This window comes from Rana temporaria, chromosome 8 (assembly GCF_905171775.1).
Source record: "Rana temporaria chromosome 8, aRanTem1.1, whole genome shotgun sequence".
NCBI lineage: Eukaryota > Metazoa > Chordata > Amphibia > Anura > Ranidae > Rana > Rana temporaria.
The window spans coordinates 108,349,787-108,368,400 of NC_053496.1; positions in this window are offsets into that span (position 1 = coordinate 108,349,787).

Here is an 18,614-nt window from a genome sequence, read left to right on the forward strand (position 1 = left end):
GGTGTTTTTTCCTGGACAATCAGAAGTCCTCAGGGGACAGCTCATAAGAAAGTAAAATTAGGTCCCCTTTCACACAGGCTCGATGTGGTTTTCTCTTATCCCCTGCTGAGCTGAGCGGTGCAGTTGCATGACAGATCCGTGTTTGCTACGCTAATGCAGAGCGGACATGAACACGGCCCACTCTGCTCTATGGGCAGCTGAATGCAAATGGACCAGCTGTCCATTTACAGCCAACTGCCCTTCTATCCAATCTGGCCAGATGAAGGGGAACTGATCCCCCTCTGTTTTTTTTTTCTTCTGGATCCGATCAGACCCAGAAGTAGCCAGGTGTAAATGGACACAAGTCTGTATAAATCCCACTGCCCATAGAGGAGAAGGAAGGATCAGGTTGGGTCCGGCTGAAAAATGGACAGCCGAACCCGATTGAACCTCTTGTGTGAAAGGTGTCTAAGTGTGTATTGAAGAGCTCACAGTGAGGGATTACTTTTTTGTGTTGTAGCAAGGCCTATCTCAAGCAGCTTGTAGACCTTGCTTCTAGACAAGGGCCCAGATTCTCGTAGAATCGCCTATCTTTAGGCGGGCGTAGCGCATCTGAGATACACTACGCCGCCGTAACTTAGAGCGGCATGTCCCGTATTCTCAAAGAACTTGCGCTTTAAGTTACGCCGGCGTAGTGTAACTGGGCCGGCGTAAGCCCACCTAATTCAAATGTGGAAGCGGTGGGCGTGTTTTGTGGAAATTAATCGTGACCCCACGTAATTGACGCTTTTTTCGAACAGGGCATGAGCGCGCATGCTCAGTATCAAGTCGAATTTTCAAATTAAATTGCGCCCGCTCAAAGCCTAGTCGACGTGAACGTAACTTACGTCCAGCCCCATTCACGGAAGACTTATGCAAACAACGTAAAACGTGAAAAATGTTACGCTGTTCCGACGTCCATACCCAACATTGGTACGCCTCATAGAGCAGGGGTAACTTTACGCCCAAAAAAGCCTAACATAAACAACGTAAAAAAAAGGGCCGGCCGCACGTACGTTTTGAGAATCGGCGTATCTAGCTCATTACCAGATTCGACGCGTAAATCAACGGAAGCGCCACCTAGCGGCCAGCGTAAATATGCTACTTAGATCCAACAGGCCTAAGTCTCTTACGCCGTTGTATCTAAGACAAATCTATGCATAACTGATTCCAAGAATCAGGCGAATAGATACGACGCCTCAAACTCAGAGTTACGATGGCGTATCTGGAGATACGCCGGCGTAACTCCTACGAAAATCTGGGCCAAGGTGTGCACCCAGGTACAGGTGTACTCAAGGGAGCACTGTGTGAGGGCCAGGTGATCTCATTAGATCTGATCCCATGCTGTCTTCAAAGGGAGGGACCAATGCAATGCATGCACAGACATTTTAGTCTGCCCTGATTCCCTAATAAAAAAGATGATGATGATGTAGACAGTTGCCTATAAAACCATATAGAGGTGTTTAAGTTTTCAGGAGTTTCTGTTTGTAATTCTGAAATTCCAACCATAATAAAAGAACCTGTGTATGAACACACAACTGATACATTTTAACACAATCTGATAGACAGAGTAAAAAGTATTCTTAAGTGATTAAGAATCAGTATTTATACCACTAAATCAAAGTTAGTACGTGAATCAGCAAATCAGTAACAAACAGTGCCAAATAAACATTAAACTCCAGTATGGATAATAATAATAATAATACTGGATTATAGTGCACTATAAAGAGTTGACTAGGATATGGTGTAGCACCTCCTGAGAGGTACCTGTGGACCTGTGTAACTTGTGGACGGGTTGGGACAGGCTCGCTACATAACGACCCTAGAACGAAAGGCTATTGGCAGATACCGCTAACTGAGTTGACCAAGGAGAACACTACCTTTTCCACTCCTGAGGGCTTGTTTCAGTACAAGCGGATGCCTTTTGGTCTGCATGGAGCCCCTGCATGGTTCCAGCGAATAATGGACACATTTTGAGACCACATCGCCCGTATGCGGCTGCTTATTTGGATGATGTGGTCATCCACAGCCCAGATTGGGAATCACACCTGTCCCGGGTACAAGCAGTGGTAAATTCCCTTAGGGAAGCAGGCCTCACGGCCAACCCAAAAAAGTGTGCCATAGGCCTGGAGGAGGCCAAGTACCTTGATTACATTATTGGCCGGGGACTTGTCAAACCTCAGACCGATAAGATTGAGGCAATTCAAAAGTGGCCCCAACCAGTAAACAAGAAACAGGTTCAGGCCTTCCTAGGCATTACAGGGTATTACCGGTGGTTTAGACTCGACTTTGCCACCATTGCCATCCCTTTGACCGATCTGACAAAGGGTAGAGGGTTGGTCATGGTCAAATGGAACCCTCTGGCCGAGGAGGCGTTTCAGAAATTAAAACAGGCCATTTGTGCACTTTCGGTGCTGGTGACCCTGGACTTCACAAAAGGGTTTGTAGTTTAGACAGATGCCTCTGTGGTGGTCCTAGGTGCTGTACTGTCCCAGATCAGAGATGGTGAGGAGCACCCGGTTCTTTAATTGAGCCGAAAACTAAACAAGCATGAAAGAAACGATGCTATTGTCAAGAAGGAGGGTCTCGTTATTAAATGGGCCTTAGGTTCCCTGAGGTATTACTGTAACAAGATGGTTCCTGGCTTTACAGCCATTTAAATTTACAGTAGAGCATAGGCCTGGCAAGCTCCAAAACAATGTAGATACCCTCTCCCGCATGCACTGTATGCTTGGGTCAATTGCTCAGCCACAGCGGTTGAGCAGAGGGGCGGGATATGTGACGGTATGCAAGGTGATGTAGTGGATAATCGCTACATTTTACCTTGCATTCGCTCCATTGTAAGGGAATTAACCAGAATCCGGCCTGGGTTTTTCCAGCCTCTTGAAATTCCACTCAGGTGGAATTTAAAATACCAGGAAGAGAGCAGTGTTTTTTTGAGACTCAGGAAGGAACCTGAGTGAGAGGAGATCTGGGTGTTGGACTAAAAGGTTTGCTTTACCACATGTTTTGTGGGTGACGGGGACCAACCCCACACTGTATAGAGAGGAGACTATTTGTTTAGTTCGCGCCGGACGGCAAGGATTTAATTTACTGTTTTGTTTATTTTTATTTTGCAAACCTCCTTTAAATAAACCCGGCATCTGCCAAATTTTTTAAGAAAGTGCCTGTTTGCTGACAGAAAAGGTGATCCCCACAAGCTAATCTCCCACAGCACATACAACAATCTTACATAGTATACAAAAATTCAAAAGTGCATAGCATCAGATACCATTTTATCGTGCATGAAGCATTGCGAACATGAGGCTACCCATAAAACTTAGTCAGACTAGCTGCCATGGATACTGGCATAAACACCTGATATGTTTCGGACTATTTGTCAGTCTTCTTCAGAGGTTATTGTCACATGGGTATCAATAAATTCTAGAATATAAACATATTATATTGATAAGAAAATAACATACATCATTTCAAATAGAGGTAATACTGCGCTGCCCTTGATTCACGGAGCAGTAGCTCCGTAAATTGCGTGGGCGCGCCAGCAAAATGCCCGGCGTAAGCGCGCGCAATTTAAATGATCCCGTAGGGGGCGGGAATCATTTAAATTAGGCGTGTTCGTAGAGCGCATGCTCCGTCGGGAAACTTTCCCGACGTGCATTGTGGCAAATGACGTTGCAAGGACGTCATTTGCTTCAAAGTGAACGTGAATGGCGTCCAGCGCCATTCACGAATCACTTACACAAACTACGTAAATTTGAAATTTCGCGACGCGGGAACGACGGGTATACGTAACATTGGCTTAAGTGATGGTCTTGGTTACGTAGGATAATGCGATTCTGGCCCCCCTAAGGGATGCGACTGATAGCGGTACCAAACGGTTACAGGACTGCACACACAAGGACACCAAACAAGGGCTGCTGCCCAAAAGTGGACCGTCAATCAGTCTGAAAAATCTGTAATAAAGTGTATCTCAGATAGGAGCACTTATATGTAAAGTATCTGACTATAAAGGTAAATAGGTATAGGAGTTTAAAAAGGTAAAATGTATTTGATGTTGGGTAAAAATGACTCAAAAATATCAAACTAGTCATTAAACCTATTACCCAATAATAGAGATAGAAAAGATGGCCACATATTAGTGGTAATTGTTTCCAGCATCATACCTGAATTGTTTAGCATCACAAGTTGTCCATTAGCTTGACCGCTACATGCAGTAGTGGTTAGCACATGTGATGGTGGTTAAATACCTTACCAGATTGCCTAATTTGCATTTAGATCCAGCTGATTGCTGGTCACAGGATACTGACACCTGGTCCTTGGCGACCAGCATCTAGGACAGAGTGCCCCGCCACCAGGGAGCATGGCACCAACATGCCCAGAATGAGCAGAATTGCATTCCGTGTCATCACACCGCAGACCTGCCTATGGCCACCCTGATGCTTTCCAACCCGGGACACAATCGGGAAGAGATTCCTGAGCCTCCCAGAAGGGTCCTAAGGAGCTCTCCAGCCCAAATAATTGGTCCATCCATGCCTAGAAAGCAGGCATATGAAGGACCAGGGCGTGTCGGGTGGCGCAGGAACCCTCTGTCCTAGACAAACTAAATTGGACATAGTGAAGTGCCTGCAGTGACACATTGCTAAATTAAAAAATGCATATATTACTGCATGTAAAAAAACAGACCCACTTGGGGAAAAACAGAACCAAGTACAAAACACAGATTGCAAATGAAATTACAGATGAATTATATAAAAAATAAAAAATAAAAAAAGGGGGGGGGGTGCCTTTGAAGTGGTTCAGTGGTTCTAAAGGCTCAAGGTTTTTTACATTCTTGCATGAAATGTAAAAAAACTTCTGTGCAGCAGCCCCCCTAATACTTACCTGTGCAGGATAGCCTTGGCAATCACAGCAAATGATCCAATGAGGAGAGAGAGGGACAGGGGGGCCAAGCTACAGCTCTGTGTGTGAATGGACATTCAGAGCTCCGGCTCTGGAGTGAGCTGGCTTGGTAGAGAGATGCTTTCTCTGGGGGCACTCAGTAGGAGTGCCAGCGGGGGACAAGAGAAGAGGAGGATCAGGGCTGCTCTGTGCAAAACCGCTACACAGAGCAGGTAAGTATAACATGTTTATTTTTATTTTTTAAGGTAAAAAAAGTCAAAGCTTTAGGGAACCGAATAAGGTTCAGGACTGCAGTATATTTAATATGAACCTCAAACTAGCACAAGGAAGGTTTTTCAAAAGGTAGCAGAGGTAGTGAATCAATCAAATGTACACATGCTTGAAATAAGCATAAGTCTATTTCTAGACAATGTTAAAAAAGGGCATACTTGATGGACCACTTGGTCTATTTCTGCCACCAATTTTCTATGATTTTTGTTACGCAGTGTGCAGTCAGATTAGCAGAGTCTATTTTTTTTATTTCACTTTTAATAGGCCTTTCTAATAATATACTGATGTACCTTCTTTAACCCTTTCTGTTTCTCATGCTCTCTCTAATATAAAAAAGCCAATTCACTACCTTGGAAGCTTGCTATACTGTAAGCCACTTTAGAATCACGTTAACCCTTGCAGCACGGGCACAGCCCTAATGTAAGGGAAAACTTTTTTTTTTTTTTTAACAGAGTTGAGCTTCAACTATGTATATGGAATATAGAACGTTATTTTGATTTGTGTTTATTCTTTTTGAAGTTGAATTTTTTGGTAAAACACCAATTTATTCTAGAGAGCAATTGTTATAGCTGTAGAATATATGGGCTATATTATAAGATATGGCAGAGTAGTTTGGGGAAAAGGACTCTTTCAAATTAAGTTTCTAGTAGAAAGGAAGACTGATAATAAAGTGGAACTTTAGCCTTCTTGACAAGCTTCCGCCTCTCCATCCCAACCCAGCACCCCCCGCCCCCTGCGCAGCACAGCTCTCAATTTTTTTTTCTTCCTCTATTTGTTTATTTTTTATGAAGACAGATTTCTTCTTGACCTCTCTCCTGTCTATCACCTAGGCATATGATGTCAGCAATCCATGGTGCCTCTTGAGAAAAATGACCTGGATATCCCAAGCGGTGTCGGGAGCATCCATTCACTAAAGTAGGAGGGGGCGGGCCTAGTGGTGTGCCATCGGGAGGAGTGCCTGTGCCTCCCGAAGACACCCCGGAAGCAGATGGCGGCATGGGACCGGAGTGTTGGCAACAAAGCAGGGGGTTGTATTGGGACAATGCTGGATCCACTGGGTGGGTAAGTATCCTTCCTGTGCAGAACACTGCATCAGTTCGGCAGGGGAGGAAAAACATTTCTTTAGGGGAGTTGGGCAAAGTTCCACTTTAAAAACAAGGAAGACGTGCTGTGAACCATGCTTATGAGCCGGAACGCGTGAGCCCGTTTGTATTTTTTAATCTTTCTCATGTGTCAAAAAAATGGATCAAGGATTATTGGAGTCGCCGGCTCTATCTTCAGAATTTGTGTATATTTACCGATATAAAAAGGGAACATCTGAGCCAGAGCACCCTTTGTGCCTTACAACTGCTAAATGGCGACACTGCTTTAAGCGCTGCACCATCTGTTTTTCCTGTTAAAAACAAGGCTGACAAACAGTTCTGATATTTATTAAAACAGAATGTTAAGTCTTGTCCTGCAAAGTGGAAGTAGACTACATTTATGTAGGAAAAAATGCTCTCGGGTAGTTCTAGAATAAGTGGGGAGGAGTCACCTTCTAAAAGAGCAAATACAAAACACAAAGTTCTATATACTGCATACATGCTTAACCCCTTCATGGTGGAAGGTAAAACAAATTCTAAGGCCTGAACACAACTTTGAAACTTTGACATGTGTTAGTAAAACTGTAAATATTATTGCAACTACAATATGTACTTCATGTATCAATGTAAGATTATGCCTTGTTTCCCCCCCCCCCCCCCAAGACAAATTTGGTGATAAATGGTAATGGATATCTCCTGATTTGTTTTTATTATCAATGGAAAACTGGCCAAAATAGTATTTTTTTTTACATTTTAGCTCCTTTATTCTTGCTATTACCATAACCTAACACCAAAAAAACAAAAGCAAAAACAAAAAAAATCTTCTGCAGCGATACCACATATTTGTATGTTATTTATACCCATAGTACAGCCGAGAAACAATGGTGTGCATTTTGCTTTTTTATATCCTACCTAAAACACACTGGGGATTATTCACTATAGCGTGGTCGCAAATGGCTAAAACCGGGCACAATTATGCGAAAATGGAATGGAAAAAGTAGTCACAAAACCAAATTCACTATAGGTCACAGACAACAGAGACCGTCTAAATCAGTAGTCGTGATAGAAGCATGGGAATTGCACGTAGAAACAATGTTTAGAGCTTTATAAGATAGCCTAAGGCCTCGTACAGACGAGAGGATATCCGTTGGAAACGGTCCGCTGGACCGTTTCCAGCGCACATTTCTGCTCCCGATTTTGATCTGATGGGCTGTACACACCATCAGATCAAAATCCCCGCGGAAAACATACGCGGTGACGTGCCGCGCCGTCGCCGCACGGATGACGCGGCGACGTGCGCGACCCTGGAAGGTAAATACTTCCACGCATGCGTCGAATCACTTCGACGCATGCGAGGGATGGGGATCGCTTGGACTTATCCGGTGAGTCTGTACAGACGACCGGATTAGTCCAACGGACAGGTTTCCAGCGGATAGATTTCTTAGCATGAAATTCGTCGGCTGGAGAAATGTCCACCGAAAAATGTCCGCTAGGCCGTACACACGACCAGATTTGTCTGCTGGAACTGATCCGCGGATAAATCCCAACGGATCCGGTCGTGTGTACGGGGCCTAAGACTCCTGGGGCGGTTTTCAGGCGCTAGGAATAGCTTCTGCTAAGTGCCTAAAAACCCCCTCTCATTCATTCTAGTGTTCCTTTTCACACTGGGGCGATGCGCTTGCGCTATGGGAAAAAAGTCCTGAAAGCAGCAAAAACCTACATTTTAATTTTGAGATGAACTGTTTATTTCCTTAAAAAAATGTCCCTGCTGGGTTTTTATGTTGTTGCTTCTTCATATTTTTTTGAAAGAATTCTAGTGATGCTTCGGGAAAAAAAAATCTCTCTCTCTCTCTTTGTCATTCCCAAAATTCAGAGGGTAACATCACTATTCTACACTCACACACCAAGAACCATCAAGAAGCATAACTCCTGACTAATGTCATTCCACCACCTATAGGTATATTTCCAAAGAAATGCAGTACAGTATTTATGTGTAGGGGGGTTCCACCACCATTGCAAATTGTGCCATATGTTTTTCATTGGCAAGTACCATAATCAGCCTTATGTAAGAATTCCCGACCAGCACCAATTGCAGCCTCTTACCAAGCAAAAAGCAACAACATTTGAGATAGTTTTATAGCAGCATGCTGACAGTAGTCAGCCACACCCAGCCTTCAAAACAGATTGCATTACACAGAAACAGGTTGTTCAATGGCTCTCTGGTCTTCCACAGTACATCGACATTGGTTAACTTATTGCACCCCTGGGATTTAGGACTGTTTGACACCACAAAGATGGAGGTTCCATCCATATGGCAGCACAGTGGCTAACTGGTTAGCAGTTCCGCCTAGCAGCACCAGGGTCATTGGTTCGAATCCAAAACATGCCGCTACCTGGCTATAGGTTTGTATGTTTTCCTCTGTTGTGGTGTTATAGTTTATTTTTGATTATATTTTTGATGGGTTTCACATAAAGGAAACCCAAGAAATTACATTCTAAATCAAGTGAGTGTGGGTTTGCACCAAATCTATAACTGTGTGTTTTGGGGCAGATATGGATGTATAAGTCTGGTGTAATCCTGTACACATATTTTAATATTGCATGCTGATGACGAATGCGCTTTGTCAACAATTTGTGTGAAGCAGCCCTCACAAAGTTGTAATTTACTGTTTTGGACCCTCCACATGTCCAACAACTTACAACTTAAATTTTTTGATTTTTGGTTTCTCTAAAGAGCCTTGGACATTTGTTATTTTTAGGTTTACCCTACACAGATGTATATGCTGATGCATTCTTCATTTGGCAAGAGTGTGTGTTCCTGATGAACAGGTGTGAGCACTTCAGACACCCACGAAGAGATAGAATCAATTACACTGGTGGGTGTGTCCTTTACTGGGTGGGTGTAGCTGTCTATTAATCCTACCTATGTTATATAAAGAGCAAAAGAACACCGCTCTAGGTAGACATCTCATAATGCACCCCACCTGCTGATAGAAACAGGTGCTGGCTCTGCATGTAGGAATGAATTGAAGAAAAGACTGGATGGTCACTCACTGTGGACACCTTTATTGAAGACGGTTTAAAAAATCTTCTGGTACAAAAGACATCAGAGGCACAGGATCAATGAAAAGCTTACATGTTTCACACCACTATAGGGTTCTTAGTAGGGATGAGTCCGATGTTCGAGTCGAACGTAAGTTTGACTCGAACATCGGGTGTTCGCCTGTTCGCCGAATAGCGAACAATTTGTGGTGTTCGCGTCAAATTCCAAAAGCCACGGAACACTCTTTAAAAGTCTATGGGAGAGATCAAAAGTGCTAATTTTAAAGGCTTATATGCATGGTATTGTCATAAAAAGGGGACCTGGGTCCTGCCCCAGGGGACATGTATCAATGCAAAAAAAGTTTTAAAAACTAAAGTTTTTTGGCGAGCAGTGATTTTAATAATGCTTAAAGTGAAACAATAAAAGTGAAATATTTAACCACTTGACCACTGGGCACGAAAACCTCCTTAATCACCAGACCAATTTTCAGCTTTTGGTGCTCTCACAATTTGAATGACAATTACTCAGTCATACAACATTGTACCCGTCTGAAATTTTTGTCCTTTTTTTCACACAAATAGAGCTTTCTTTTGGTGGTATTTGATCACCTCTGCGGTTTTTATTTTTTGCGCTATAAAAGAAAAAAGACTGAAAATTCAGTAAAAATAAAAAAAAATTCTAGTTTCTGTCATATTAGCAGGTTATTTCTCACACACAGCATATGTATACTACAAATTACACCCCAAAACACATTCTGCTATTCCCCCCCGAGTATGGCGATACCACATGTGTGAGACTTTTACACAGCGTGGCCACATATAGGGGCCCAACATGCAGGGAGCACCATCAGGCGTTCTGGAACACCCAGGCCAATTCTGACATTTCTCTCCTACATGGAAAAATCATCATTTATTTGCTAAAAAATTAGATAGAAACCCAAAACATTATATATGCTTTTTTTTTCAAAGACCCTAGAAAATACAATGGCGGTTGTTGCAACTTTTTATCTTGCACGGTATTTTCACAGCAATTTTTTGAACGCGTGTTTTTTTTAAAAAAAAACTGTTTTGTGCTTAAAAAAAAACAAAACAGTAAAGTTAGCCCAATGTTTTTGCATAGTATGAAAGATGAATTTACGCCGAGTAAATAGATACCTAACATGTCACACTTCAAAATTGCACAACCTCGTGGAATGGCGCCAAACTTTGCTACTTAAAAATCCCCATAGGCGACGTATTGCAAGGTATTGGAGTATTGGGGTATTGTGGAGTATTGGGGTATTGTGGAGTATTAAGGGTATTGCAGAGTATGGGGGGTATTGCAGAGTATGGGGGATATTGCAGAGTATGGGGGGTATTGCAGAGTATGGGGGAGGGTATTGCAGAGTATGGGGGAGGGTATTGCAGAGTATGGGGGGGTATTGCAGAGTATGGGGGGGGGGGGTATTGCAGAGTATGGGGGGGTATTGCAGAGTATGGGGGGGTATTGCAGAGTATGGGGGGGTATTGCAGAGTATGGGGGGTATTGCAAAGTGTTGCGCAGGGAGGGATGGCTGGATCTGTGACTGCAATTTTCACAGATCCAGCCCACAGTGCTGCTGCCACCCGCCCCCCCTCCCTCTCCTCTCACACCCCCCCTCTCCTCTCACACTGTACCGAACGGACCGTACAGAGAGGATTTGTTTACAAGTGATCGCGCCATCATTGGACGGCGTGATCACTTGGTAAGGAGCCGCTTCCATTGGCTCCTTACCGCGATCCTTGTTGCTGCGGGTCCCGTGGACCCGGTGAGCGACGGTGATCGCGTGTGCGCGCCCGCTCGGGCGCGCAAATCTGATTCTCCGGGAGGACGTATATTGACGCCCTCCCAGAGTAAGGGAACCGCCTTGTAGACGTATTTCGGCTATAGGGCGGTTACCAAGTGGTTAAACAATTGAAACAATAAAAGTGAAATTCAAATTTCGTACCTGGGGGGTGTCTATAGTATGCCTGTAAATTGGCACATTTTTTCCCATGTTTAGAACGGTCCCCGCACAAAATACAGATAAAAATCATTGAAAAAAACGGCATGGGTCCCGTCCCCCCCAGTCCATTACCAGGCCCATATTGTAAAGTACACATTTGTTTGTTTACATATTTCTCCTCTAGCAAAGAGAGAAAGATACAATGTATCTGGCTGGAGAGCGGTTTAATAATGAGTGTCTGCAGGTAACAGTGAAGCATGATCAGTATCAATGTTGTCCTCAATGCTGAGAAATACAGGCAGATACTTGTCCATCATACCATACCACCAGGGAGGCGTGTAATTGGCCCCAAATTTTTTCTGCAACAGGACAATGACCTCAAGCATACAGCCAATGTCATTAAGAACAGCAAGGAGTCCTGGAAGTGATGCTTTGGCCCCCACAGAACCCTGATCTTAACATCATCAAATCTGACTGGGATTACATGATGAGACAGAAGCATCTGAGGCAGTCTACATCCAAGGAAGATCTGTGTTTAGTTCTCCAAGATGCTTAAAACAACCTACCTGCTGAGTTTCTTCAAAAATTGTGAAGGCAAAGGGTGGTCACACCAAATCTTGTTTAGAATTGGATTTCTCTTCTGTTCATTTACTTTCTGCTATTATAACTTCTATTTCCTAAAGCATTCCTAACCACTTCCTCACCGCGCTATAGCCAAAAGACTGCTACAGCATGGTTCTACAGTTTTGGGAGGATGTCTATGGAACTTCTCCCATGTCTGCACCTCCCGCACACCCCCTTTGTACACATGCTGATCGCGGTGAAGGGCCAATCACAGAAGCCCTTTACCCTGTGATCACCTGTGTCTAATCACAGCTAGTCACATGTAAACAGACTTACTGGTTATTACCAAAAAGGAAATCCGGTAACTGCCAAGTCTGACAGGGCATAGTAAATACATTGTTTACACTGATAATCAGGGCACTGATCATCAGTGCAGCCCCATCAGTGCCCATCAGAGCAGGTTATCAGTGCTCATTAGTGCAGCTTATCAGTGCCCATCAATGCCACCTATCAGTGCAGCCTCATCAGTGTCTCATCAATGCTGCCTCATCAGAGCCAGTCAGTGCAGCCTATCAGTGCCTTGTGTTCTAGGAGCAAAAATTACACATCTAACATGTTGACTACCTATTACACTTTTGAAGACCCTGGAGCACCAGGACAATAGAAACGCCCACAAAATTACCCCATTTTGCAAAGATAACACCCCAACGTATAATCTATGAGGCATAATGAGTCTTTTGAACTGTTCATTTTTTTCCCAGAAGTTTTTGGAAAATGTGGAAAATAGATAAAAAAAAACATTTTTTTTTTTACACAAAGTTGTCCATTTATAAGATATTCCCAACATATAGCATGTACATAGAAAAAATGACAACCCAAAATAGATTTTGCTACTCCTCCTGAATATGGTGATACCACATGTGTGAGACTTTTAGACAGCCTGGCCACATACAGAGGCCCAACATCCAAGTAGCACCGTCAGGCATTCTAGGAGCATAAATTGCACATATAATTTCCCAACAACCTATTATTTTTAAAGGCCTTTTATATTTCTAACACATATCATGTACATACCAAGAATTACATTCCAAAACAAATTATTTTGAGAAAAGGGTAAAAAAAAAAAGTATTACCTGTAGTTTTAGTAGTGTCCACAGAGGAGAGAATTGGTCCAGGCAGTAGGCAGGGATGTGCTTAGAGACAACCATAGTAATTATCCAGGCAGCAGACAGGAACATGGTCTATAGTCAGCAAAAGGATATTGTCAGCACAGCCAAAGCATTTGTGCATAAGATTTGTCCAGGAAAGAGACAGTCAGCACAGCCATAATATTGGTCCTGGTACACGGTTACCTGCACTCATTTTACCACTCTCCAGCCCTTCATAAACATACTGCCTCTTGCTACAGCTAATTATTTCCATAGTCCAGTAAGCAGGCAGATGTGTGGTCAGTTCATGCGGCAGGCAGAGGCATGATGGCAGTAATCAGCAGCAGGCTGAGGGACTCAATCAGGTAAGACCTGTGTACATGGGCACAGAGGTAGAGGCTTTCACCCACCCAAATCTCTATGAAGTCTCCGGACTAATATAGAAATTACAAAACCAGGAGAAAACAAATCCACCTGTAAAAACAATTCTAGAGCCCCTCACATATGCAAGATCCTGTGTACTACAGTAGCAGGGCAACGGATCAGTCCAAGCGGTAGGCAAAAGCATAGGTCGATAGAACACGTGCAAGCAGTCCAAGCGGTAGGCAGAAGCGTAGCTAATAAAACAGGTCAGGGTCCGTTCATGTGGAAGCAGTCCAAACGGTAGGAAGAGGCATAGTCGAAAAACAGACCAGGGTCAGTTTAAGTGGAAGACAGTGGCATGGTTATTTGAGGAAACATGGAAAATGGTCAGCTTAGATGGGGAAATGGTTAAAAATATGGGCTAATATTTTAGGGAAGTGTGATGAAGTTGGAAACATTCACCAATGCTAACGCCGGGTTGGGAGGTACACTGGGGACCAAAATCCTCTTTTGGTGCAAACGCGACATATTTTTTGGCGTCTTTGGCCTGCTTCAGATGGTGGAATGTTGTCCAGGAAGTGTCGCTCATTAAGTCTGCTAACAGCCTCACAGCAAAGGTCTTCTGGGGGGGGGGGGGGGGTCTTTGTTGGTAGATGAGGGACGTGACAACTTCATTGATGAACTTTAGGAAGGGGGTGGGGCTTTCAGTGGATTTGGTGTAGATTATGTATGCGTTATAAATGGGCAAATACTGTAGATGCGATAAATTGCTACTTTCTTGTACCAGAAAGGGGACCACCTTATTGACAAATAGGGCTGAATTATTTGGCATTGAAATCCCCCCCCAATGTAGATATTGTAATCTTGGACACATGCTGGCTTTTCAATGGGACCCCGTCTTCTTTGAACCTCAACTATAGTGTCATCATGGATGGTGGACATCATGTGCAGATTTCCGTTATCCTTCCACCTCAAGGCCAGCACTTTGTTGCACCTCAAAGTTGCTCTTTCCGCCCTTTGCAGTTTTTTGTTGACTAGAGATTGTGGGAAGCCCTTCCTGTTTTTTCTGGAGGTTCCAGAGGCCAGGGTTTTTGTGAGGTATAGGTGTTTGAAAAGTCCAGAAGTGAGTATGCCAGGTCCCATACAATTTTTCCAATTATGCCCATGTAGGCTGGGAATCTCTTCCTTCGTATATGCGTAATGAATTGGTATAGCTTAATATCTGCTTTAACCCCCAAAAAATTGTGACCAAATGGTGTTGCAACTAAAATATCCTGAATATTCAGCTAATAAATGTGTAACGGATAAAGTGTGCAACCAAATAACATAACTCCCTTAGTAAAAAAGGGGATAAGAACCATATGATTTAGGCAAAGTAATACCGTTTGAAATAAAGTCCATAAGCATAAAGTGCTTCAATGGGTACACAATATGTTGAAGGACATTTAAAGGATCACTGTTGTTCTTTTCATGAAAAGCAATCAATCGGTGCTGCTTACCAGAGTTGTTGGATCTCAAGTTATAGAGATCAAAAGGGCTCACACAGGGGGATCGCTCAGCTAAGGAATACGCCTCCACTACCTCATCCAATAAAGGGATCCTCCTCTCTTTACTGTAAGCTATCCAATGATATAATATTCTTCACAGCCATGGCAGTAACCCTCTCCAGGTGATCTCCAGCAGTGGGATAAATCATAAAGTAAAAAGAAGAGGCTTCATGGTGCAGTACTCCACTTAAAAATGATTTAAACATTTCTAGGCACTAATATCCAAAAACTGTGATCAATACATTCAAACAGCCATGGCTTAAAGGATCACTAAAGGAATTTTTTTTTTAGCTAAATAGCTTCCTTTACCTTACTGCAGTCCTGGTTTCATGTCCTCATTGTTCGTTTTTGCTTTGAAGTTGCTGTAATTCTGCTGTGATCTCCACACTTCCTGCTTGTCTGGCTCCTTATAACCACAGTACTAGGAGCTTTTCACGGTGGTCTAAGCTGTCATTACTGTGTGTCTAAAATTTAACAGAACCAATCAGATTAATTTTAAAAACAAAACACTGCCCTGGATTTGTTTGTTTTTGTTCTGTGTCTCTCTTTACTTCACAGAAACATGAAACCAATTAAAAACCGAAAGTGAAACTAGAGGCACATTATATGATTGAATTTAATCTATTTTTAATCATTTTTAAAAGGAATCAGTTAACTTTTATGTCTCTATACCCTGTAAACAGTCATTTCAGCAAAAACATGTTTTTCCTTTAATGACCATTTAAGCCAGACAGCTGGTGTTGCAAAGTCCAAAATAAAATAAAAAGAAAAGTAACAGCTCAGATGTAACCAAAGAGCCTCCTCACTAGCTATGATTAAGCACTGGGATACAGTGTGAAACGCGTCAGATTCTGTTCTATTTTTTGCTGTGGCTGGTGTGTCGTGACATCAAGAACTGTAGTTCCACCCAACGCGTTTCCCGATTCAAGGTATCATCTGGGAACAGAGGCTGAGCGATCCCCCTGTGTGAGCCTTTTTGAATTCTATAACTTGAGATTCAACAACTCTGGTATTTGCGGAATGCATACAGATATCCTGTGGCTCTCACTCAAAGTTTATAAAATTTTACTCCGTATCTGGCCCTTTTGCTAGGAATATATTTTTTATTCCTAGCCGGCCTGAAAAGGGTACCAGGGACTCATCCACACATATATGTTGATCAGCGACATAGAGTTGTGCAAATCGTGAGTGGGCAAATTTTACATAATTTGGATGATTTCGGGGATGGCACTGTGTATTGTTGTTGAAATGAAGGAAGTGCATAATCATCTCATATTGTAACCTGGGCATTTAGCAGAATAAATGGGCATGTGGTGGATGGGGTTGGTGAACCAGTAGGCATGTCCTTCATTTTTTTTGTAAGCCCCATGTTTATGGTGAGGCCCATAACATTTTTTAACCCCTCCAAAGTCAAATCTCTCCACTCAAACGGACAGCCATTTGATAATTGGGAGTTGTTGGCATAATGCTGCTGGGCATATAGATTGGTCTGGTCCACGATAAATTGCAGCAAAGTGTCAGGCAAAAATAGATAAAAGCAGTACATTTTGGAGAAAATTGGGGTATTGGCCTGCACACCTGGCTGTGTGGTGAAAGAGGGAATACTTGCTGATCCCGAGTCGGAAGGCAGCCATGTTGGTTGGCAAGACCAGCTGGGAGGAATGTAGTGGCCCTGGCTCTATGGGGACGTGACACTCCAGTTCTGGTAGTTGGGGGATTTGAATTTCCTGTGCTGGTACTTGGGCGCGATGCGGCAGCACTGGTACTGGGCCTGGGTATTTTTTTTTGAGTCCTATCGCTGGTGGCAGCGCTGGGACTGGTAATTTCATCCTGGTTGCTGGAGACTGCCTGGTTTCCAGAACGCCGTGCCCTTTTAGGAGGGACCCATTCTTCCTCCAAATCATTTGCCGATCTGCTGCTATCAATCGTTTTAAATGCTGAATTTAATTCGGAATCAGAATTGGCATTGGAATCGGACATGAACTCCCAGCTGCTCTCATGAGTCATGGAGAGGATCTGGAATGCCTCCTCACTACTATATATTTTTTTGGACATGCTGCTGATGGCTGTGCGACGGGTGGCAGGTGATGGTCACTGATAGGTTGTACGATGGGTGACAGATGGGCAGAAGGTGACAGTCACTGATGGGCTGTGCGATAGGTGGCAGGTGACATTCACTGATGGGCTGTGCGATGGGTGGCAGGTGATGTTCACTGATGTGATGACGGTGTGACTAATGACGGTCACCGACGGGTGATTGGCGATGGTCACTAATGGGTGACGGGTGACTGGCGAGGGTCACTGATGGGTAATGGGTGACGGGCAACGGTCACTGATGGGTGACTGGCGATGGTCACTGATGGGTGATGGGTGCAGTGCTAACGGTCACTGACTGCAGTCTCTGATGTGATAGGTGCACTTAATGGGGTGACTGTAACAGGTGTTCTGCTTGGTGCAGACACTGACAGTACATAGATCAGCAACTCACTGCTCCTAGCTCTTCTCTGGAAATGGTGTGAGGAGGCAAAAGCCGGTAACAGCTAGTTACCGGTCTTTGTTTGCATTTGTGATTGGCTGTTAATGGATCACAGCCGATCACGTGGTAAAATCCACCGGCCAATGGCTGTGTACCAATGTTTGTGACGAGCAGTGTTCCTGGGAACACGCGGCCCCCGACATGCATGCGCAGCCTGCGCACGATTGCATGCATTACCCGTGTGCAATGGGGTTGTACCATCTGTGATCGCCCGTGACTTGATCACGTCCGATCACGTGGTAAACAGCCAATGGCTGTTCGCCCCTGTCGGTGATGAGCTGTGTCTCAGTGACACACTGCCACCAACAGTGCAGTGATGCGTGCCCTGATCGCACGCATGCCCTGTTTGAATGGGACGATGTGATATGGTGTCGTTCCAGAACGAGATCCGCACCGCTCCTCTGTCATTTGACGGTGGACTGGCGGCAAGTGGTTAAAAAAAACACAGTGGTGATTAAATACCACCAAAGGAAAGCTCTATCTGTCTAAAATGATAACAAATTCATTTAGATATGGAGTTGCATGACTGCGCAATTGTCAAAGTTCAAAGTGCGACACTGCTGAAAATTTACCTGGGCAGGAAGGGGGTGAAAGTGTCCAGTATTGAAGTGGTTAATATACAGCATTTTTTTACATCTGTCTAAAACTTTTGCACAGCACAGTGTATATGAATTTTTTTGGTCAGTTGGATATGAATTATGGCATATAACCATTTCAAATGTACAATTTGTATAAAGCAGGTGACACAGCTAAATGTATTTACCACCGTTGGTGAGTCAATTTACCACTTTGCTGTAAATTAGTTTTCTATTTTGAGAACACAAATAGCTTTCTGCTGAGAGGAAGGGACACCTCCCCTATCTCTTGCTGCTCAAGAAGCGTCATATCATGTTTACCAGTTTTTAGTTTGTTTTTAATAGTCTCTGCCATCTGTGTCTTATTGGGAATTTTTACCTAAGGCCCCTTTCACATGGACGGATAGAATGGTGCTTTTAGCAGCGGATTTTACCGCAGCTAGAAGCACACAATGCTTTCCTATGACATCATTCACACACTACGCTTACCTGCGGTTTTGTTCCCCGCAGTTTTGTGTGGATAGAAAAAATAGAACTGGATGCGTCCAGCTGCGAAATCCCGCAGCTATCGGCACATAACCACAGGTAACCACAGTGCACTGTGTC